Here is a 24,484-nt window from a genome sequence, read left to right as displayed (position 1 = left end):
AAGATTAAAGGGACTGCCTGGTCCTTCTGGCCCCAAGATGGAATGATCTCTGCCATGGTGACAGCCTCTATCTCCCAGGAGAGGCCATTTTATACAGCAGGTTTGTGCTTCCAAATGTTACTGTAAGCCTGCACTGGCTGATACTCTGGTGATAAGTTGACATTTGGCCACTGTCAAGACATATGAGCTATATAGCATCCCATGGTTTGAATTTCTGGGCAAAATTGGCTCATCAGGAAGTCAAAAGCCTCTACTTTCAACCTGTTCCTTTGGGGGAGTTTTTCTCTTTTGTTTTATTTGACTATTCTGTTGAGTCAAGTGAACTTTAATTTTTAGCCATAAAAATTCCATTAAGCCCCTTGTATTGCATCCAGGTGTGAAAATGTCTCAGCATAACAAGACTGTGGGTGACAGGTGAAATCCTTAATGGTAGTTAGGATAATTGTCTCTGAAGGCTTGAAGAAAATAATGGCCCAACCAACAAAGTAAATACAGTTTGTATTTTTTGTGGTTCTTGTGGGTGAGGGGACTTATGTTTAGGACCTGCTCAGTGTGACTACTGTTCAGCTTGGAGGTCTTTGAAAAAACTTTTTTTCATTTTACTCTAAACAGTGCTTAGGGAACATAGCTGTGTCCTTTTTCTCAAAACATGATCCAAGGCCCATCTGTATCAGAATTGCTTGGAAGGCCAGGCGCAGTGGCTCACACCTATAATCCCAGCACTTTGGGAGGCTGAGATGGGCGGATCACTTGAGGCTAGGAGTTCAAGACCAGCCTGGCCAACATGGTGAAACTCCATCTCTACTAAAAAATACAAAAATTAGCCAGGTGTGGTGGTGTGTAGTAATCCCACCTACTTGAGAGGCTGAGGCAGGAGAATCGCTTGAACCTGGAGGTGGAGGTTGCAGTGAGCCAAGAGATTGTGCCACTGCACTCCAACCTGGGCGATAGAGCAAGACTCTGTCTCAAAAAAAAAAAAAAAAAAAAAAAAAAGGCTTGGAAGAGAGAGATACTTATTAAAAATTCAGTTTTGGCCAGGCATGGTGACTCATGCTGTAATCCTAGCACTTTGGGAGGCTGAGGCAGGTGGATCACCCAAGGTCAGGAGTTCAAGACCAGCCTGGCCAACATGGCGAAACCCTGTCTCTATTTAAAATACAAAAATTAGCCAGATATGGTGGCGCACGCCTATAATCCTAGCTACTCGGGAGGCTGAGGAAGGAGAATTGCTTTAACCCAGGAGGTGGAGGTTGCAGTGAGCTGAGATTTGCACCATTGCACTCCAGCCTGTGCAATGAGAGCGAGATTCCGTCTCAAAAAAAAAAAAAAAAAATTCAGTTTCTGGGGCCTCCCTCCATGTCTGCTAATTCAGAGTGTCTGAGGGACTGGGATGAGAAATGTTCATTTTCAGTAAGCACCCCTGTTGATTCTTAAGTACCCCTAGAGTTAATCGTTGAGTATCATAAAGTTTACTTCATTTTTCATGTTTAATTTCTGTGATTTATTAGATGATAAATGTTTGGTTGCCATCATATTGTTTTTCTTAAATAGTATGTTCTGTAGTTAAAAAAAAAAAAGGTTGTAAGGTCACTGAACACCAAGATTAGAATTTGGCAATCACTAATTATCAACAAGGTGAGACAGGCACTGATTCCTGGAAATGTGCATTTATCCATTCACTGACTTCTCAGTTAGAAAAAGGATGTGGACACAAGTAAGATTAATTTTGTTAAAAACAAGAAATGTGCAGTATCATTTAGGATGCTGGGGGTAGGGAAGTAGATAAAAGGGAGATGTTGAGAGGAGTGTGAAGAGAGAGTAAAGCAGTTTGTAAGCGATACAAACTTTAAAATTTTAACTGAATTTTAAACTACCAAGTCATATTTGAATATATGCTTGTTGTAAAAAAATTCTTGAATTTTGGGGGGTAATTTGGATAAAGCTAAACATAGCTATTTGATCTTTATTCCCATTACAGTTCTTTTCCTGCTATGTGCATCCTCCCAGATCTTCTGTATGTATTTGGTAATTTTCTGTGGATTTGGAAGACTACAGAATCCTGAGAAATGGATATTTTAATTTCTCTTTTGAAACCTGCTTATTGTTTATAATGTCAAGATCTGTTGCAGAAAAGAAAGTAAATCTGGGATGTCAATGACATCACATATTTCTGTTCAAATGAAACAATGGGCACACACACATATGCACACTCATTAAATATCTGTTGGGACCACCCTATTAAAAAAACATAAAGTTTTGGGTGCTAAGTTACTTGAGTTTTAAAATAACGTATTTTCTGTTTTTGTTGTTTTTTGTTTTGACGTGGAGTCTCCTTCTGTCGCCTGGGCTGGATTGCAGTGGCGCAATCTCGGCTCTGCAACCTCCCTCTCCCGGGTTCAAGCGATTCTCCTGCCCCAGCCTCCAGAGTAGCTGGGGTTAGAGGTGTATGCCACCATGCCTGGCTAATTTTAAAATAATGTATTGAAAGAACTTAATCAGAAAGCCACAGTTATTATTTCTCCCATAGCCTCATATTCTCGTAATTTTCATATAACCTCATAAAACTTCAAGTGCCTGAAACCACTAGTTCAAACGAGTACCTTTTTAAGCTCTAAAATGTAATCCTCAACCTTTCCACTTTAAAAGGAGGAACTAGGATGGAGTGTGGCTATAATTTGGGGAAGTTGGTTAAAACTGTATCAGAATCCCAAAGAGGGGAATGATAAGCTGCAGCAGCTCTGTTCACTTGCTCAATGGTGTTTCTCTTAGTCAAGTTAGGAGTTCCATGCCTTTGGCCTTCAGGCTGCTCTTCATATAGTTCGTATCTGTCTCCTGGGCATGTCTGGATTTTCTCTATTTTTTTTTTTTTTTTTTTAAGACGAAGTTTTGCTCTGTTGTTGCCCAGGCTAGAGTGCAATGGCACAATCTCGGCTGACTGCAACCTCTGCCTCCCGGGTTCAAGCGATTCTCCTGCCTCAGCCTCCCGAGTAGCTGGGATTACAGGCATGTGCCACCACACCTGGCTAATTTTGTATTTTTAGTAGAGATGGGGGTTTCTCCATGTTGGTCAGGCTAGTCTTGAACTCCCGACCTCAGGTGATCCGCCCACCTCGTCCTCCCAAAGTGCTGCAATTATAGGTGTGAACCACCGTGCCTGGCCCTCTTTCTTATTTAAAGTTCACAAATATAGAACAGGTCAGGAGCTTTTCTAATCATTTTTTTTTTTCTGAAGGAGGTTCCGTATTTGTCTGTACCTTGAGAGTTGTTTCATACTAGAATTTGTAACTTATCATCAACTACAGAAATTTTTTTTAAAGTGTGGTTGAAGAGATAATGGTTGTCAGCTGCTATAAAGATGTGTTTATCATTTGGAAAGGACTAATTAACATGTACTATAGGGAAACTTCTTTAAACAAAGCCGTTTTCTGAAAGGAAAACACTGAAGGGGAGGAAATAAAACAGGGAACATTTTATAATACCTTATAAAAGCTCAGCGTGGCTATCCTACTGGAATAATGTAATTAAAGAGAATTAAGTGAGTTGGATAAATAACTTTTTAAAACTAGCCCCTTGAATAGAAAATTAAGTAGTATAGTTTTTAAACCCTAATTCTGTCTGCACGTACATTTTAATTAACCTAACATTATTGAATGACAAGCTGAGTTGGCAGCTACATCCAGAGTTCATGCCATGTGAGACCTACCTTAAAGGATGAACAAAGCTAGGTGCAGAGGCCTCAAATGCCCTGCTAAGAAATAGCTGATGGCCATGGGGAACTGTCATACATTTTATTTTTTATTTTTTATTTATTTTTTTTTTGTGGTGCAGTGTGGATCACGGTCATGCAAGTCTGCCTCCGGTTCAGCCTTTCCCTGCCTCAGCCTCCGTACTGGGATACGGCTAATTTTTTTGTATTTTTAGTAGAGACGGGGTTTCACCGTGGTCTCGATCTCCTGACCTCGTGATCCGCCCGCCTCGGCCTCCCAAAGTGCTGGGATTACAAGCGTGAGCCACCGCGCCCGGCCTCTGTCATACATTTTAAGCAGGAAACAGAAGGATCTAATAGGAACTTTAGTTTCTCTCTTGTCAAATTAAAACACACAGAAAGCAAGAACTTGATCTGGTTTTTTTTTTTTTTTTTTTTTTATAACACCAATGTCAATTCTAGCCTGTCAAGGCAAATTCAATAATTAATAGCTGTTGATGAGCCATTCTAGAATTGATTTTTTAAATAAACAGGCTAATAAATGAGAATTGACATAAATTTAGGGATTTCTCTTTTCAGAGCAAGTGTTAAGGTGATTTTCATAGTCTTCTGTATTCCCTGTGCATCCAATAGGTGTGATGGTAGATGATTTGGCTTTAGCATAGAGAATGTGGCAGCTGATTAAAAAAAAAATTCCAGCGCATCTATCTTAATGAGAGAACTTGAGTTGTCTAAAGAAATAGAGAGGTCAGAGGAGGCCTAGTGGGAAAAAAGAACAATGAGCCTGGTTAGAACTGACAAAAATTCACCCTAATGATTTGACTGGCTAATGATGACTGGGCAAGTTCCCTGAGTCCACTGACCCAGATGTTCTAATTTGTAAATGCAAAGTGACTTATTTATCAGCCTCCTGGGGTAATCTTCAGAGCTGTGAACCTGCTATGTTCAGTAATCTTGTTGGCCCCAGCCCCAGCCTGTTCTCAGATGAAATTTTAGAGACTGGCCACTGGAACTTTTTGGGTAAGGGCTGTGGAGGTGGCCAAGTTACCAGCAGTGGGGGAATGAGGTTTACCTGGCCCCAGTAATCAGCACTTGATTTGAAACAATCAGTGAGGTGCCGCTTCTTTCCTAGGTTGCAGTTGATTGCGGTTGGTTCAGGCTGAGTTGTTTGGGAAATACAGGTTTTGCCCAGCGTGAGTCAGCACTGCCCTGGGTAAACTCCCTGCTCTGTTGCAATCTTGCTTACCAAAGATACATCCCCAGGCGGCACCATTCACTTCACATGAAAGCCGCTGCTCTTGGTTCCTGAGATGATCTCATCTGAACATGGCTCCAGCGACTTCAGCCACAGGAACTAGAGACAGCTTGTTTTCTGTTGTGGCAATGTTTTGAAACTGGCAAAATCAGGTAACCTCAGACTGTTTTCTTAAGTTTCAATTAGCTAGATGAAGCTGCATTAGAAACTGGGAAAATCCTGTCTTCAGAAGTGAGTCAGGTTTTTTTTTTTTTTTTTTTTTTGAGACAGAGTTTTACTCTTGTTGCCCAAGCTGGAGTGCAATAGTGTGATCTCAGCTCACTGCAACCTCTGCCTCCTGGGTTCAAGTGATTCTCCTGCCTCAGCCTCCCAAGTAGTTGGGATTATAGATGTATGCCACCACGCCCGGCTAATTTTGTATTTTTAGTAGAGACAGGGTTTTGCCGTGTTGGTCAGGCTGGTTTCGAACTCCCAAGCTCAGGTGATCCACCCTCCTCAGCCTCCAAAGTGCTGGAATTATAGTCGTGAGCCACTGCGCCCGGTCAGAAGTTTTCTTTCATTTGGGTTCTGGATGTGGAGTTAGGTCCAGTTAAACCACTGATAATATAAATCTTAGAAAAGTAAAACGTTAGGTTTACAGCTTTATCCATCATTTGCTCTTGTATTTTGTTTTTTTGTGTGTGTCTTGCGAGAAACATCACTTGAACCCGGGAGGCAGAGGTTGCAGTCAGCTGAGATTGTGCCATTGCACTTTAGTCAAACTAAGCCATTGTTAAAGGAAAAGAAGTGAAGGTATTTGGTTGCCTTCCTAATAACTAAATATTGAGTTGTGAAGAACACTGTCTTACCAGTGAGTTTATTCCCATATTCCTTTCTGAATTAATAGGAAGAACCTCCCTCATCTCTAATTCTACTAGGCTACTACTCTATCTCCCTCCTGCTTATCATCTCCAAACTTTTGAGTCCTTCACCTAATCAGACTATGATATCTCTAGGTAGTTGTCACCCTCCAAATTACGTTTTCGCTCCTTATAATTCCAACAAATTGCCCACGTTCTCTTTCACCTCAGACCTTAGCACATATAAGCCTTCTTTTACACACCTTCCCCAAGCTTAATCTGGCCAACTGGTTTCAGCCTAGAAGTCACCTCTTCCACGAAGCCTCTTCTTACTTACCGGGGTTGAGTACTCAGGAGAACCTGGTATTTACTCCAATCATAGTATGTATTGAGAATCAGGGTTGGCTTTGTTAGAATTGTATCCATGGTACGTTGCACATAGTAGGTTCTCAGTAAGGGTAGAATGAGCAAGAGCCTGTACTGTACTTTCTCAACTCTGATCCTCTTATCAACTCTTTTTTTTTTTCCCCCTGAGACGGAGGAGTCTTGCTCTGTCGCCCAGGCTGCAGTGCAGTGGTGCGATCTTAGCTCACTGCAACCTCTGCCTCCCTGGTTCAAGCGACTCTCCTGCCTTAGCCTCCCGAGTAGCTGGGACTACAGGCACGTGCCACCACGCCCAGCTAATTTTGTATTTTTAGTACAGACAGGGTTTCACCATGTTGGCCAGAATGGTCTCGATCTCTTGACCTCGTGATCCGCCTGCCTTGGCCTCCCAAAGTGCTGGGATTACAGGCGTGAGCCACCACGCCCGGCCTTGTTCATTCTTTTTATGCTCATATCTTTAAATGTGCTAAACCCTGTTGATTTTATTGGAGTACTGCTTGATGTGTGGCTTTTCTTCATTCCCACTGTCATTGCCTTAATTTACCAGAGGTCAAAACTGGACATTTAAAGTCAGACTGGGCGTAGTGGCTCACGCCTGTAATCCCAGCACTTTGGGAGGCCGAGTTGGGCAGATCACCTGAGGTCAGGAGTTTGAGACCAGCCTGGCTAACATGGTGAAACCCCATCTCTACTAAAAACAAAAAATTAGCTGGGCATGGTGGCACATGCCTGTAATCCCAGTTACTCAGGATGCTGAATCAGGAGAATCACTTGAACACAGGAGGTGGAGGTTGCAGTGAGCGAGGGTCACACTACTGCACTCCAGCCTGAGCAGCAGTGAGACTCCATATAAAAAAAAAAGAGAGTTTGAGACCATCCTGGCCAACATGGTGAAACCCCGTCTCTATTTAAAAAAAAAAAAAAAAAAAAAAAAAAAAAAGCGCGCCACGCATGGTAGCCAGTCCCCGTGGTACCAGCTACCCAGGAGGCTGAGAAAAGAGAATTGCTTGCACCCAGGAGGCGGAGGTTTCAGTGAGCCGAGATTGTGCCACTGAACTCCAGCCTAGGCACAGAAGGAGACTCCATCCCAAAAATCAATCAGCCTAAGGGCTTAAAATTTTGTGTGTGAATACTTTTAGGCACCATCAGAGAGAGGGCCTGTACTCTTCAAAGATTACAGATACCACCATTTTCTGACATCTTACACACTGAAGACTTAGTGTTTTACCTGCATTGCCTCTAGGAATTTGAGTTTGTAACTCCTAGTTCAGACCCTTATCAAATGGCCACTCCTCCATAAGTCTTTCCTTGCTCCTATCTTCTCCATATTGTTGCCCATGTTATCTTTTTAAAGTCAACATCTAATCTTTTCATTTAAGGTGCCATTTGTTCCCTGTTTTCCACTTAGCTTGACTTCTAAAAGCTTTCACAGCTGGATTCTTTCCTACATGTTGCTGTTAACCATCTTATCTCCCTCTCCCCTGGCCATTTCTCTCCTCTCCAGCTTCACTGAACTTCTCATTTTAACATTCCGTGGATATACCATGCCTTTTAGGACTCTGCCTTTTCCCAATGGACTCTCCCTTCTCTAACTGGCAAGATACTCATCCCTCAGGACACTTAATTCATATATGCATCTTCTCTGACCTCTCTGTCTTTTCTGACAGGCAGCACTGTCTGTCTCTTCCACTAGACTGTTGAGTTCCTTGACTGAACTTGGTGTCCCTGTACTAGAGCTTGGCACCATCAGAGAGAGTGGCTGACGTGGATCTCCAGGGTCAAACCGTTATTCTTTGCAATATTAGAAAATCCATAAGCTTTTTTGTTAGATGGCATGGTTTTTCATTCTTATTTGATGAACATGAGCCCATGGCTGCTTATTTTGTATGTGTTACCTGCAACCATCAAGTAATCATTCAAAGTTAATTTGAAGATTTAAAAGGTTTGCTGAGATCTAGTCCTGCAATATCACAACATTTTTATGGTGTTTTACAAAATTATTTCCCTCATAGGGTTTTATTTGTGTTGGGTAGGCTTTATTTATTATCCCTGTTTTACCAGTGATTATAAAGCTAGTCTGATACCAAAGCATATATACATTCAGGTAAGACTCAGAGAGAAAACATGGTTCTTACACTGCAACTGGTTTGTCTCTTAATATAGTAGTTAAATATACTGTATCAGGTTCCACAGAAATGGTGCCTTTGCTCGATAGGCAAGTGCTAACGGTCTTGCCTTTTACAAGGCCACTTTATCATCAAGGTAGGAGGAGGAGGTACTCTGAAACTGCCTGACCTATGAGAAGGCCCTGGTTGTGGTTAGAGACCTTGATTGAAATTAATGGTGTGCCCACTCCAACCTCTCAAGTTTTTCTATTATACTTCAAATATCTGGAAGTTGTGAAAATCTGCTGCCCTGGTGGAGTGTCAAACCAGGCTGGTGAGTGAAAGCAGTCATCCCAAAATGGAGTAAGCTGAGTGTTAAGGGCAGAAAACCTGTTATAGTTATAGTAAGTAATTAACTTTTTAGATCACTTCACAACTTTTGGAGTGCTAAAATGCCATATTTGGGACTATGAGAAATTCCATTATAAAAAGATGAACCATTAGAGCCAGGAAATAATCTCTGTTAGATATTGGCGTATGGTGTTCAATTTTGGGTCTCTCATACTTGAGAGGATAATTAAAATGATTAAAAGGTTGAAAAATAGGTCTTATCATTATAAGTTTTAAAAAGGGGGGAAAGATTTTAGCCTAGAGAAGGAAAAGCTAAGGGATAACTTCATTATCATCTTCAAATACAAGAATAGTTTTTGCCAGGGGGATTTTTATTAATTATTCTTCATGAACTTCAAAGATTTAAGAGGAAATGGTCTTAAATTGAAGGAGGAGCAATTTTGATGAATACGAGAAAGAGTTTTTTGATCATCAAAGTGGGGAAATGTTTGAATGATTGCCCAAGAGAGTGTTGAATTTCTGACTCAGTTGTCTATTGTGTGACAAATTACCCGAAGACTTTTGGTGGCATAACATGACAACCATTTTATTGCCTATGATTTTGTGGGTTAGTAATTCAGGAAAGGAGGACATATTTTTTGCCCCATATGATGCTGATTGAGCTGGAGGATCCAAGGTGGCTGCACATGTCTGTACATTTGGAGCTAGCTGTTGGCTGGGATATCTTGGTTCTCTGTGAGTTCTCTTTCTTGGTCTGTCATCACTCATAAATCTATATCAAATGGCTGAGCCGGTGGCTCATGCCTGTAATATCAGCACTTTGGGAGGCCGAGGTGAGTGGATTACCTGAGGTCGGGAGTTCCAGACCAGCCTGACCAACATGGTGAAACCCCGTCTCTACTAAAAATACAAAAATTAGCTGGGCGTGGTGGTGGGCACCTATAATCCCACCTACTTGGGAGGCCGAGGCAGGAGAATTGCTTGAACACAGCAGGCAGAGGTTGCAGTGAGCCAAGATTGTGCCATTGCACTCCAACCTGGGTGACAGAGCGAGACCGTCTCAAAAAAAAAAAAAAAATTCTAGCTCAAGCTCCTTTTACATGGTGGCTGGGCCATAATGGAAGCGGTAGGATCTCTTTTTTTTTTTTTTCTTTTTTATGCGGTAGGATCTCTTAAGACCTAGGCCTGGCAGTCATACATCATCACTTTTGCCCCGTTCTTTTTGTCAGAGTAAGTCACAATTATAGTCCAGATACAAGAGGAGGGGACATTGACTTCACCTCTAAAGGATAGAGGGTAAAAATCACATTGCCAAAGGACATGCAGTGTGGTTGGGATTATTACTACCAACTTTATTTTATTTTATTTTTTGATTTATTTTAATGTTTTGAAACAGAGTCTCGCTCTGTCACCCAGGCTGGAGTGCAGTGGTGCGATCTTGGCTCACTGCAACCTTTGCCTCCCGGGTTCAAGTGATTCTCTTGCCTCAGCCTCCTGAGTAGCTGGGATTACAGTTGCTTGCCACCACGCCCGGCTAATTTTTGTATTTTTAGTAGATACGGGGTTTCACCACGTTGGTCAGGCTGGTCTCGAACTCCTGACCTCATGATCCGCCTGCCTTGGCCTCCCAAAGTGCTGGGATTACAGGCATGAGCCACCGCACCCAGCCTACCACCAATTTTAGATACAATTTACCACACTGACCTTAGAGATTTTTCATGAGAGAATAATCAATATATGTTTATTTAAATGGGTAGTTTGGGCATATGATTTACAAATTTGGCTGCATATAGAGTCATCTGGGAACTTTTTACAAGCATAAGCTCCTAGGTACCAGACCAGTGACTCAGTATCTCCTGGGGGTGTTGTGTTGGCACATAAGAGACACTATGTCCTTTCTTTCAGGTAACTATCAGTAAAATGAGTATGGTGGGGGGGACAGATAGGTATAATATGTAAGGCAAGATGATACGTACATTGAGATAGATCTCATCTCCTGCTTCTAGGACTTGATTGAATCCTCTATCTAGCATGCTCTTCCTTCCAGTCTGCCTAGTGTAAATTATATTTCATTAAATCAGCCCATCATCAGAACAGTGTTTCTTGATGCCTCTCATTTTTTTCTCATGTTTTCTGGCATTTTTCCTTCATTACTTTTTTTTAGTTCATAATTCAATATTTATATGATTGTTTGATGTATAATAGACAAAAACACATCTGCTTTGCTTTCGAGTATCTAACATAGTGTCTGCCTCATAAAAGGCACTCAGTAAGTACTTGTTGAATGAATAAGTGGTTGATTGAATGCATGAATGAATGAAGTGATATTTGAATTTAGTTTTAAAGGTGATTGGAATTTTGGACAGGTGGAGCAAATGAATGGGAAATTTATTGTTCTGAAGTGGAAACTGTGGATCATATTGCTCATGTAATTTCAGAAAACTGGAGAAACTGGTTTGGGAAAATGGAAGAGTTGGTTTATATCTGGTATGCTAAATTTGAGGTGTGGAAATTTAGCAGGCATTTAGAAATGAAGCACTGATCTGAAGGGTGAGATTGATTCCAGATATTCACTTTCGGGAGTTACCTGACTGGAGAATGTGAAGTCTGTTCCTTTCACAAATACCTGGTAAGCTCCTACTGTGTGCCAGACAGCTATGTTATAGGGAAGGTGAACTGCAGTCTGAGAAGGAGCCAGTCTTGTGAAAAGAGCTAGGGAGAATGTTTCAGCTAGAAAAGGAACCCAAGTTTGTAGGCCCTGGGGCAATAAATAATTTATAATTTTTGAGGAATTGAAGGAAGGTGACCGAAGGACAGAGCGAGGTGAGTGAAGTGGGAGAGCTGCATGAGGTAAAGTGGGAGAGGCAGGCAGAGCCCACATCACATGGGGACTTTGTGGGCTAGATAGTGAGTCTAGCCTTCACTCAAAAATGTGGTAGGGCTGGGCATGGTCGCTCACACCTGTAATCCTAGCACTTTGGGAGGCTGAGGCAGGTGGATCACCTGAGGTCAGGAGTTCAAGACCAGCCTGGCCAACGTGGTGAAACCCCATCTCTACGAAAAATACAAAAAATTTTAGCCAGGCATGGTGGCTCATGCCTGTAATCCCTGCTACTCGGGAGGCTGAGGCAGGAGAATTGGTGGACCCGGGGAGGTGGATGTTGCAGTGAGCTGAGGTTGCACCACTGTACTCCAGCCTGGGTAACAAGAGTGAAAACTCTGTCTCAAAAAAAAAAAAGGGTGGTGGGACACCATTGAAGGCTTAAAACAGAAAGTGACAAGCAGAGATTCTTTTTCTAAATAAAAGGTTACCCTGGTTACTCTGTAGAGAATAGAGAGTCACAAAGAAGGGACCAGTAAGGAAGTGTTTATCTCCCTTCTTGAGAAGGACCATGGCAGATAGGGCAGGGTATGGCAGTGGACATAGAACGGGATAGTTGCAGGATGCATTTAAAAAGTAGAACCAGACTGGGCGTGGTGGCTCATGCCTATAATCCCAGCACTTTGGGAGGCTGAAGTAGGCAGATCACCTGAGGGTCAGGAGTTCGAGACCAGCCTGACCAACATGGAGAAATCCCGTCTCTACTAAAAATACAAAATTAGCCAGGCGTGGTCGTGCATGCCTGTAATCCCAGCTACTCAGAAGGCTGAGGCAGGAGAATCATTTGAACCCAGGAGGCAGAGGTTGTGGTGAGCCGAGATCATGCCACTGCATTCCAGCCTGGGCAACAGAGCAAAACTTTGTCTCAAAAAAAAAAAAAAAAAAGTGGAAGTAAAATTCACTAGAGAAGGAAAGGAAGAAGGAAGAGTAAGGAGTACAGAACCCTAGGGCCTATGTATGGGGCAAAAGGAGGAACCAGGGAAGGAAAATAAGGGAGCAAGAGTGGTCATTGATGTCAAAGGTAAGTCAGGCTACTGCGCTTGCAGTGGGAGCCAATGTGGGAGAAGGAGTCTGTAAGGGGAATTCAAGTGTATCCAGAGTAAGTGTGTTGCCTGATGTGTGGCAAATCAATACCCAAGACCTGGGGGCGGGGTTTAATTGTAGGGCTGCAGAATGAGGAGATGAGAGGGAACTGCAAATCCATCCTCCTGAGGAGTTTGGAGCTAGGGTTTTTAAGGATTTTGGAGTGGGCTGGAATGTGGAGATTGTTGGGTGGTCAAAGAGAGAAAGGTGAAGTAATGGGACCCGGAGATGAAAAAACTGTATTATGCTGATTTTGTTTCTCTCTGAGGGTCTTCAAACTGATTGGCATCAGCTGTTTTACCAGAATTTGGGATCTGAAAAATATCTCAAGCAATTCTTAAAAAAAAAAGCCTTATGCTTCTAATGTCAGAGATACTATCTTTAGAAACAATAGGGATGCAAATGGTCAGTGTCTAGTGCTGTGTGACTTTCGGTTGCAAGGAAATGCGTCAAAGTCCAGCCTGATTAATGTTTGTTTGTTTGTTTGTTTGTTTGAGATGGAGTTTTGCTCTTGTGGCCCAGGCTGGAGGGCAATGGCATGATCTTGGCTCACTGCAACCTCTGCCTCCCAGGTTCAAGTGATTCTCCTGCCTCAGCCTCCTACGTAGCTGGACTACAGGTGTGTGTCACCACACCCGGCTAATTTTGTATTTTTGGTAGAGAAGGGTTTTCACCGTTTTGGCCAGGCTGGTCTTGAACTCCTGACCTCAGGTGATCCGCCCACCTCGGCCTCCCAAAGTGCTGGCATTACAGGTGAGCCATCTTACCTGGCTGGCCTAATGCTTAATTAAAGTTATATTTCTGTCCATAGTTCTTGGTAACCCTCTGAGGACAGCTTCATAAGGAAGAATTTGGGTAGGTTTTGGGTGTATGGGGCTGCAGGGAGTCATGAAGGTTGAGGACGTAGGAAAGAGTCACACATTTATCCATCAGAAGATCATTGGTAACCATTGGCCGGGCCCCGTGGCTCACGCCTGTAATCCCAGCACTTTGGGAGGCCGAGGCGAGTGGATTACGAGGTCAGGAGATCGAGACCATCCTGGCTAACACGGTGAAACCCCGTCTCTACTAAAAATACAAAAAATTGGCCAGGCGTGCTGGCGGGCACCCGTAGTCCCAGCTACTCAGGAGGCTGAGGCAGGAGAATGGCGTGAACCCGGGAGGCGGAGCTTGCAGTGAGCCGAGATCGCGCCACTGCACTCCAGCCTGGGCAACAGAGCAAGACTCCGTCTCAAAAAAGAAAAGAAAAAAGCCGTTGGATCCGTATTTACTAAGCACCTACTCTAAGCCTGTCACTGTGCTAGTGTTAAGGATTTGTGTGAATGACCTCATTTAGGTACTTCATTTTACAGATGAGAAAAATGACGCTTAGGGAATTAATCACCTTAACACGTCACACAGAAAGAAGACTATGAGTTCTGTCTGACCCAGGCCCCATGCTCCTAAACCTTGCATGACACTGCTCTTTGGAAAGTCCTATCAGGACATGAGCTAGAGAGGAATGAAAGGTTTTTAGAGCCCAGTGATGGCTTAGCCCCAGCTGTATGAATTTGTTAGCAACCCAGTTAAATAAAGTCTTCTGATTTTTCTATAATAATCTGGCAGTTTAGGAATGGAGAGGTGGGGGAGGGGAAGGGAGGAGAGGGGAAGAAAAGGATAGAGTAAGAGTTCAGTAAATTAGAAAGGGGATTATTTTGTTGTTCATAAGTGTAATGATTGGATTTTCATGCACATGTATGAGATGTGCCTCCCTCAAGCCTTGTTACTACAAAGTCAGTGCATTACCCATCTGATGTGGGAAAAATAGAAAGAGGCCTCAGCTTGTGGGAATGGTGGAATGCAATGGCTTGTGTTGTTAAGCAAAATTGTGTTTTACAGTAAATATTTATTGTGGTTCTTTTGATGCAAGTTATATTGGGAAATGGAGGAAAATGCAAAAATGGACAAGATGGTATGTTTGACCTCTACACGGTTAGAGAGGAAGGTAAAATGCTTCACTATAGTGCTTGATTGAAGGGTATGAGAGGGGTGGAAGGTGGAGAAATATGGGAAAGTGTTATACAAGTTAGCTTGTAGAGTGAGGGTGGCATTAGGTAGGGCTGGCCAGGGTGATGCCATTCTAGCTTCTCAGGATGACCCTTAAGGATTTTGGTCACTGTGTCGTCAGTCTAGTCTTGGGTCATAAAATGTATTTTGTGGAGAACCTGGAAGTAATTAGTCTTGAAGACAGGATTGTATTCAGACTTGAGTGATTGAGCTCAGAATGGAATGCCAAATTATTATTTTAGAATGAAGGATTCCTTTTCCGTTAACAGGATTCTGGAATTTGTTAGGATAATTGCTTTTCAATATCAAGAGATCTGGCAATCAAATTTAATAATATCAAGCTTGCTTGGTGAGCATGGATTTATAATATAGCATGGTTTGTGGGGGAGAATACAGTTACAAAAAAGATTATTGTTTCCCATAATGCCTGGTATTGTATTAAGTACTTTGCATACAGTAGGGCATTTTATTGTCCCAGTGATCCTCCTGCAAAGTAGGTACAATTATCTTCAATTTACAAATGAGGAAACCAAGCTGTCTTCAAGCTGATAAGATGCTGAACTGAGGTTTGAATCAAGTCCCTCCGCCTCTAAGAGCCCATACCCCTAGCTGCTACTATATGCTGTACCCATCTAAGCTTCATGAAATAACCTTGTTCCACTGCAGAGAAGATGTTGTGTCACCTACCTCTAGTATTTCTCAGCCTTGGGCAGTTCTGGAGTCAAAATGCCTCTCCCTGTTTTTTCTAGATTTTTCCAGATTTCTTTGCTAATCAGTCTTAGATGTGGTCATATTCTTTGTTTAAATACCTGTATATTAATGTAGTCATCCAAGCCTTTTTGTCCTCTTCTTGCTTTTGGTTTGGAAGATACTCTGTCTCTTTGGAGGAACTTTACATATCTGTGCACATTGATTTTGTGTTGATTTTATTATCTTAATTTTATGGGTTAAGTTTTTGAGTTTCCTCTGGCTCCTATTCCATCAGCTCCTCCCTGTCCCCTTCCTCTTCCACTAGACTTAAATTCAGATACTACTGCCAATTTCTGAATACTGAGTCTGGCTCCAGTCCACGTATCCAATTTAGACATGGCTCTCTGGATCACTAGTTATTTCCAGTTACTCACTGCTCCTGTATATCCTTGATTTCCTACTTGAGTGCCCTTGTTTCTGTTGTGCTTTTGGCTTGGAATGTCATTCTTCCCATGAAGGCTCCCTAGTCTGATCCCTCACTGGGAGTAATCACTTCTTCCTGAGTCTTATAGCAGAGAATTCTCTTTTACGTCTCCTTTGTGGCACATTACACTTTCTGCCATCTATTATAGTTGTTTGTGTACATACCTATCTCCTACTAGACCATGGCCTCACTGAGCAGATCTGTCTGGTTGGCCTTTGTCTTTCCCCTAGTGTCTAGTTCAGTTCCCTGCACATAGTGGGCATTCAATATCTATTGGATGAATGAATGAATAACTGAACAGAATTTCAGATTTTTAAGTTTCTGCTCATTGTTTATTATAGATTCCCTCCCTTTTTTGCTTTTCTTCTTCCTTTCACATTTCCTTTTATTTCTTTTCTATTAACCTGTGTTTTCCCGTGCACTGACTCACTGAACTTCTCTTTACCACTCCCTTTTTTTACCCAGATTTTGCCTCATTCTCTCCCCATTAGCAGTCACTGTGTGGGTGTGCCACATGCTGCTGGTCAGATTTTCTCCATCCTTTTGTGGCTCGAGTTCCTCCATAAATCAGATGAGCAGCGTAGGAATTGACTGGTGATTACATTAAGATCTTAATAAAAGACCATGTATAAAGAACAGTACTTAAAATTTGTCAGTATATTGCTTTCAAGAGGGAAATTTTTCCAATGCATGTTTCAAGTGAAAGGGAAAGGGAAAAGAATCTTTGGGTACTGGGGAGGTAGATCAGGGCATTTTATTCACAGTGTGGGATGTGGGATGTCAGAGGCATCTTATTTGACCAAAGAAATAATGCAGGAAACCACAGAAACTTCTGCTAACCATTAATACTGAATCCTCAAATTTTTCTACAGCTGGAGAAAACATTAGAGATGAGTGTAGTTCAACCTTCCAATTTTCCAGATGAGAAAACAGACCCAAAGAGGCTAAATGACTTGTCCATTAAGCTGGGGTATTTGTTGCCCAGTGTTTACTTCTAGAACTGAATGTGGCCTAGGAAACCACCAAATCTTTGAAAGTAGTGGAAAGTTACACTTGAAGTGGAGGCTTTAGGTGTCTAAAATTGAAGGCTTTTGCAATGCTGAAAAGTAGACTTTGTCCAGTTGGTAGCAGGTTGGATTTGAGGCAGTGTTCACCAAAGGGCTGTTTAACTGTCTCAGTCACTCCCTTCTGGGAATCTGTTCCTTCTGCATTTGAAAAGGGGCCAACGTTTAATTATTAAAACATTTTCAATTTTTCTTGCTCTTTTTCCCAGCCCTCATATTCGAAGTTTTGTTTCAGGCTTAATTTCCTTATCTTAGCACTATTTGTGTTAAGTTTTTATTGCTTAAGTCAGATGTCAGTACGAAGCATGAGAAATCCAGTGTCTTAGACACTCATGATTGGTTTTTGGTGCTTGTTAGGTGAATCTTTTACCTGACTCATATAATAATGTACTTTATTGTCACTGAAATACTGTCTAGTGAACCAGTTGGCAGCAGATATGAAAGGTTACCTACTTGTTGAAGGTCTAGGGTGCAGCAGTGGAAAGAGATCAGATAGCCCAAAACAGGAAGTCAAATGCAAACAGGATGTGTTTGTCTACTGTAACTCATGTGCCTGTGTTTTGAAACTTGGTGCTGTTGGAAAGTCAAGACTTCTAATATTTGAGCTTGGCTGGAGAAGTCTCCATTTTGGGTTTGAAAAGAAGCTAACATAACTAGTCCTTTACAGCCCTTGCCTTTATCCTTATGCACGTCTTTCTTGTAGGGACCATTCTTTCTTCCTGGGCATAGTTGTTTATCCTAGTTTATACCGTACTGCATCCATATGGTTTATAAAATGAAGCCACTGAATTGACTACTGATGTTACTTTTGGTAGATATGGGATTCAGTCTGTGTTTGGCTATTTTTTTAAATAACAATGGGAAATTTTAGCCTATAATTCACCATCCTTTTATTTTTTATTTATTTTTTATTGTTTTGAGATGGAGTTTCACCCATGTTGCCCAGGCTGGAGTGCAATGGCACCATCTCGGCTCACCACAACCTCCACCTCCCAGGTTCAAGCGATTCTCCTGCCTCAACCTCCAGAGTAGCTGGGATTATAGGCATGCGCCATCACACCTGGCAAATTTTGTATTTTTGTTAGAGACTACTACTTTTCTCCATGTTGGTCAGGCTGGTCTCGACCTCCTGACCTCAGGTGATCTGCCCGCCTCAGCCTCCCAAAGTGCTGGGATTACAGGCATGAGCCATTGTGCCTGGCCTCCATCCTTTTATTTTAATTAAAAAAATTTTTTTTTGTAGAGCCTGGGGAGTGGCTCATGCGTGTAATCCCAACAGTTTGGGAAGCTGAGGCGGGAGGATCGCTTGAGCCCTGGAGTTTGAGACCAATCTGGGCAATGTGGTGAGACCCCCGTTTCTACAAAAATAAAAATAGCTGAGTATGGTGGCATGCGCATGTAGTCCCAACTATTCAGGAGGTTGAAGTAGGTGGATCACTTGAGCCCAGGAGGTCAAGGCAGCAGTGAGCCAAGAGTGCCTCACTACAGTCCAGCCTTGATACCAGAGTGAGGCCTTGCTGTGTTGCCCAGGCTGCGAGCTGGTCTCAAACTCCTGGCCTCAAGTGATTCTCCTCTCTTGGCCTCCCACAGTACTGGGATTACAGGTGTGAGTTACCACACCTGGCCACCACCTTCTATTTTTTAATTTTAATATTTTGAGACTGGGTCTCCCTCTCACCCAGGCTGGAGTGCAGTGGCTGGAGTGCAGTGGTACAATCACAGTTCACTGCAGCCTTGATCTCCCAGGCTCAAGTGATCCTCCCACCTCAGCCACCCAGTAGCTGGGATTACAGGTGTGAGCCACTACAACAGGCTCATTTTTTTTTTTTTTTTTGAGATGGAGTCTGACTCTGTCACCTAGGCTGGAGTGCAATGGCGTGATCTCAGCTCTCTGCAACCTCCGCCTCCATGGCTCAAGCAATTCTCCTGCCTCAGCCTCCTGAGTAGCTGAGATTACAGGTGCGCACCACCATGCCTGGCTAATTTTTGTATTTTTAGTAGAGCCTTCGCCATGTTGGCGAGGCTGGTCTCGAACTCCTGACCTCAGGTGATCAGTCCACCTGGCCTCCCAAAGTGCTGGGATTACAGGCGTGAGCTACCACACCTGGCCCATTCTTTTAAATAACAGTCTGCTTTTGTTGGTTTCCAGAATTTTTAGCCTAACTTTTGAGTGTTTTCTGAGCGTGGTGGTTTACAAATGACTACCGGGTGTTTGTGAACTTTTTTTAGTCTTTGAATTCAAACTTTCTTTGAGTACTGGAGGCTGCATTTAATGCTAGCTGCTGAATTGCTTCACCCCTTGGCAAGTCTCTGGAGAAGAGATTAAGTAAGTAATTTGCTTGGGGTCACTCAGCTGATAAACAATCTCAGCAGCCCCTATTTTCTGAACCCACCTCCCATTTCCCATTGCTTCCTACTATGAAATCTGCTCTATTACATTCATTAGAGGACTGGATTGGTTACAGGATAACCATCTGCTCGAGTCATCTCGGGATCTTTGTGGATTATCACAACCACTTGAACCAGGTCCATTCTGCTGGCCTCATACTATAATATGGGATAGGTAAAGGTTTTGATAATGTGTGTGTGTGTGTGTGTGTGTGTGTGTGTGTGTGTGTGTGCATGCATTCTGTACCCTTGCCATATTGCAAAGAAAATCATCTGTCCTTCCACTTCATAATTCCAGGAGCAAATGGGTAAAGTAGCAGCATATCTCAGTGTGGATGGTCTAGTGACTATGTGAAAGCAGTGAGAACAGTATGCCTTTCTGCTATCAGCACAGGTGTCTTTTTTCTTGACTCTATCAAAAGGTGGGAATATGAGGCATTTTGCACTTTGTTGTGAGATATAGGCAAATAGTAAAACCTGAAGATCAGGCTGAACACAGGTGTTCTTGGCAAGGAGAGAATATGGTGAAAATACAAAGGTTTTTGTGACACCAAGAGAACTAGAAATCTCTATTCATTTCTGCTGCTTGGCGTAGATACTGGGTAGATCACATCCTCCTGGCAGGAGCAGAAAACATTTCAGAAAGTCAGCATAATTTTCAGATTGAGATCAAACATCAAACCAAGCTAAAGGTCTGTGGGAGGAAGGGGGTGCTTAGTCTGAATTCATCCTGGATTTATCACCAAATCCTATCTGACTTCAGTGCAGTGCAAGCAATTACAGTGCATCAGGTGGAGGCCAGAGGCATACGTTCATTCTTTGAATTTGGCAGAGAAGGGTTGAGGAGCTAAGGGAGAAATTCTAAACTGGCTGGACTGCACGGTTGTGGGGAGTAACAAACTCATTAGCAATGGGGTGGAATTGGGAAGAGATTTAACAGCCTCGGGCTGCAAGGAGGATAAACCACTCTGACCACTTCTGAGAAGTTTTTCAAGGGATTATATAATTAAGAACTGGTGGAAGAACTGTAGTCATTTAATTCTTAGAAGAGTGGTTCAAAAACTAAACTGAACCTGATTAGAGGTATTGGCATACCTAAATTTTTATTTTTTTAAATTTATTTATTCCTAAATTTTTATTTTTTTAATTAATTAATTTATTTATTTATTTTTTGAGATGGAGTCTCGCTCTGTCGCCCAGGCTGAAGTGCAGTGGCGTGATCTCGGCTCACTGCAAGCTCTGCCTCCTTGGTTCACCCCATTCTCCTGTCTCAGCCTCCCGAGTAGCTGGGACTACAGGCGCACGCCGCCACTCCTGGCTAATTTTTTGTATTTTTAGTAGAGACGGGGTTTCTCCGTGTGAGCCAGGATGGTCTTGATCTCCTGACCTCGTGATCCGCCCACCTCGGCCTCCCAAAGTGCTGGGATTACAGGCATGAGCCACCGCGCCCGGCCCCTAAATTTTTAAAAAGCAGATAGAGGAATAGAACTGATAAACGTCTTTTTAAAGAACCTTAATGGGCTGAGTGCAGTGGTTCACGCCTATAATCCCAGCACTGTGGAAGGCCAAGGCGAATGGATTGCTTGAGGTCAGGAGTTCGAGGCCAGCCTGGCCAATGTGGTGAAACCCTGTCTCTACTAAAAATACAAAAATTAGCCGGGCATGGTGGTGGGCACCTGTAATCCCAGCTACTTGGGAGGCTGAGGCATGAGAATCGCTTGAGCCTGGGAGGCAGAGGCTGCGGTGAGCCAAGATCATGCCACTGCATTCCAGCCTGGGTGACAGAGCGAGACTCTGAAAAAAAAAAAAAAAAAAAAAAGCTGGGCATGGTGGCTTGTGCCTGTAGTCTCAGCTACCCAGAAGGCTGAGGTTGGAGGATCACTTGAGCCCAGGAGGCAGAAGTTGCAGTGAGTGAGACCATGCCACTGCACTCCAGTCTGGGCGACAGACGGAGACCCTGTCTCAAAACTAAGTAAAATAAAAAAGTTAAGAACCTTAATGGGCCTTTCTGTGTTGAAACAACAACAACAAAAATAACCTTTAAAAAGTACTTTAATTATTTACAGCTAATTTCTGTTGAACATCCATTATTTGCTGGGCTCTGGGTTAAATGCTTTGACATGCATTATTTTAATCCTTTCAATTATCTTTTCAATGTAGCAGGTTTTAATTAAAGGAGTTAAATAACACCAGAATTCATTCTATACCATGGTACATTTGGCTGCAGTAATTTTTGTGCAGTCCACTTTGGAAAGGTAAATTGCATAATTTTGAGCCTAGACAGAATTCCTGTCCTGAAGTGCCTTCTTTTCCCAGTGCATTGGAGTGCCAGAAACCCCTTCACCTAGTCCCTGCCTTCATTTAAAAAAAAATCCTGGTTACCCATTAGTCAGTCATTGTGATAATATCTTGTGAAAGCAGCTTCTTCAGTAGAAGGTCCAGAAGAGCTTATCTGGTAAATCCTGTTTCCTGCACCAGAGTAGTAGGGGGATCAGAGTCTCTTTATTCTTGATGAGCTTTGTCATCAGTTTCGATGGAAGAAGGATCCTGCTGTAATTAAACTGCAGGTCCATTTATTCTGTTTTCAGCGTTGTTAGAAGACTTTGCTTTGTTTCCTGATTGACTCACCCTTTGGGGCAGAATGCCTGGGTTGAAATGCAAGCGTAGGTTTCTCTGTTGCAGTGTTCAATCTGTCATCTGTCCTAAACTCCACACTAAGAAGCAGCCATTTAATTGGTCAGACCCCGGGGGTGATATTTTGGCACAGCTCCATTGGTTAGAATTACTTTTGCCTGAACTTGGTAGCAGATGCTGAGGTCCCTCTGCAGATATTTGTCATAGAATAGTTGAAACCAGGGAGTTTCTGAGAACATTTATAACTTGTGATTATTACGTATGTCTTTCAGTTGTTAACAGTTACCGCTTAAGAAACAGAGCTCACTTATTGCTAGTGGGAAGTGAAATCTCTCTCCTTTCCCCCTTATTCATATTATTATTTTAACAGTTTATGCTCCAAGACCCTCTGCTCTCTGGTTTCCTGTATCATTTTGTTATGTTTCTCCTTTCACCTTGCTTGGGCTGTGCAAGTCGGGAACAACAGGCAAAGGTACACCCAGACCTGGGTGTGTCTGGTAGAGGTCGGTTTCTTTGATTTCTAGCGTGTCTTTATTTTACATCTGCATTCGTTGTTTTCATGTTTATTTATATTTGCAATTCCCATTGCAGCACCATTCCAATCCAAAACAACAGTGAAGGCATTGAAGCCTTCTGTGTCCTTTTAGGATGAGATGGAAGTGACCATCTTATTCCTCTTCCAGGCTCTCCTTTTCTGGTTTTGTCCTTCTGTAATAACAATTTAAACAATTTTTCTTTTCTTTTGTTTTTCAAGTAATCTTAGCAGACAAAGAATTCTCTTCCGTCTTTCGTTCAAGGTATTGCTGTGGTTGTGTGTGTTTAAAATCCTTAATTTACTGATCATCCTGGAATCATAATTGTGCAGTTTCTGTCTCTTTTTTTTCTTTTTTTTGTGAGACAGAGTCTCACTCTGTCAGCCAGGATAGAGTGCAGTGTGCAATCTTGGCTCACCGTAACCTCTGCCTCCCGGGTTCAAGCGATACTCCTGCCTCAGCCTGCCGAGTAGCTGGGACTATGGGCATATACCACCACGCCCAGCTAATTTTTTGTATTTGTAGTACAGACGGGATTTTGCCATGTTGGCAAGGCTGGTCTCAAACTCCTGACCTCAGGTGATCTGCTGGCCTCGGCCTCCCAAAGTGCTGCGATTACAGGCATAAGCCACCGTGCCTCGCCAATTGTGCAATTTTAAGCATGAATTTCTGTCCTATTTTTTTTTTAAAGCGTCTATTGCTGTTATCATTAGTTAATAATTCAACAAATATGTGTTGATTACCTGGCATTAAGGCTGAGAATAAAGCTGTGAAATAGACTTACTCTTGTTTCCTGCTTCACTTTCCACACCCTAAATATGGAAGAAAAATACTTTAAAAAGAATTATACAGGCCGGGCACGGTGGCTCACGCCTGTAATCCTAGAACTTTGGGAGGCTGAGGCGGGCGGATCACTTGAGGTCAGGAGTTGAAGACCAGCCTGGCCAACATAGTAAAACCCCATCTCTACTAAAAATACAAAAAATTAGCTAGGCATGGTGGCACGTACCTGTAATCCCAGCTACTCAGGAGGCTGAAGCATGAGAATTGCTTGAACTTGGGAGGTGGAGGTTGCAGTGAGCTGAGATCATGCTACTGCCCTCCAGCCTGGGCACAGAGTGAGACTCTGTCTCAAAAAAAAAAAAAGAATTATACAAATTGTTAGCCAGTTGATTAGATACAGTGTTGCTAGAATGCTCTTTCCCCCAGAATGTAATCATCATGAGATTCAAGGACCTTGCCTGTTGTTGTTCCTCTTACATTCCCCAGAGGTACAGTAGATTCATGCTAAATAGTCTGATAAATCAATTCTGGTTATAAGGAAGTGTATAAGATTCTCTGAGGCCAGGCATGGTGGCTCACGCCTGTAATTCCAACCCTCTGGGAGGCTGAGGTGGGAGGATCACTTGAGCCTGGGAGATTGAGGCTGCAGTGAGCTGTGATCGCACCACTGTACTCCAGCCTGGGTGACAGAGTGAGACCCTGTTTCCAAAAAAAAAGATGTTATGAGAGCACAGACAGGATCAGGAAAGGTTTCCCTGAGGAAATAAATGATATGTAAGGGAGATGAGGTGGCAACAGTGCTCCAGGCTGAGAGAATAGCTGAATAGCTTGAGGGAGGGAGATTCCTAAAGCCAAAATAACCTTGGTGTTTGAAGAACTGAAAGAATAGGATAGAGTAAGGAGTAAGGCCGTGAGCACTAAGGATTTGCTTTCATTATTATTGACTAGTTACCCAGTGACAACACTTATTTTATTTTTTTTGAGATGGAGTCTCGCTCTATCTCCCAGGCTGGAGTGCAGTGGTGCAATGTCGAGTCACTGCAACCTCCACCTCCCAGATAAGCGATTCTCCTGCCTCAGCCTCCGTGTAGCTGGGATTACAGGCACCTGTCACCATGCCTGGCTAATTTTTGTATTTTTAGTAGAGACGAGGTTTCATTGGGATTACAGGCGTGAGCCCACCGCGCCCGGCTGACAACACTTATTAAAAGGAGGATAGGCCAGGTGCACTAGCTTATTGCCTGTAATCCCAGCACTT

General features: G+C 42.8%; 1 protein-coding gene and 1 non-coding gene across 3 annotated transcripts in view; both read left to right on the top strand.

Moving 5' to 3' along the window:
• RFFL (ring finger and FYVE like domain containing E3 ubiquitin protein ligase) overlaps window positions 1–24,484 on the top strand; it is a 77,004-nt gene that overhangs the window by 21,120 nt on the left and 31,400 nt on the right. The window lies entirely within an intron of this gene.
• Window positions 14,293–14,399, top strand: LOC116476059 (small nucleolar RNA U13). Its single transcript, XR_004250128.1, has one exon. It is a non-coding gene; the product is annotated as a small nucleolar RNA U13 (small nucleolar RNA).

Source organism: Hylobates moloch, unplaced genomic scaffold (assembly GCF_009828535.3).
Source record: "Hylobates moloch isolate HMO894 unplaced genomic scaffold, HMol_V3 SCAFFOLD_10, whole genome shotgun sequence".
In the NCBI taxonomy this organism is placed as follows: domain Eukaryota; kingdom Metazoa; phylum Chordata; class Mammalia; order Primates; family Hylobatidae; genus Hylobates; species Hylobates moloch.
Note: the sequence above shows the minus strand (reverse complement) of the source record. Positions and strands in the feature narration are given on the sequence as shown.